Source organism: Sinocyclocheilus anshuiensis, unplaced genomic scaffold (assembly GCF_001515605.1).
Source record: "Sinocyclocheilus anshuiensis isolate Anshui unplaced genomic scaffold, SAMN03320099.WGS_v1.1 scaffold730, whole genome shotgun sequence".
Taxonomy (NCBI): domain Eukaryota; kingdom Metazoa; phylum Chordata; class Actinopteri; order Cypriniformes; family Cyprinidae; genus Sinocyclocheilus; species Sinocyclocheilus anshuiensis.
The window spans coordinates 205,736-206,037 of NW_015544160.1; positions in this window are offsets into that span (position 1 = coordinate 205,736).

The following is a 302-nucleotide window of genomic DNA, read 5'->3' on the forward strand; positions in this document are numbered from 1 at the left end:
CCTCTAATGAACAGGTTTGACTACTTTAGTAATTTCCATGAGTACAAATCTTAATGTTTAAGCATATAATATTCTAGGGAATTGCGTGCTTCTAATTTTATACCATTTATACCAACAGGACCCTTTTCTATTTTAACACGACAATGCCCTCTGTGTATAAGGCAAGGTTAAAAAAGTTAAAAAAATTCAGTCAGTGTGGAAGAACTTGACTGGTCTGCACAAATCCGAGTCCTAATCCCAGCTGAACAGCTCTGGTGTGACTTTAAATGCAGACCTTGAGCCAAAAACTCATCACCAACCAC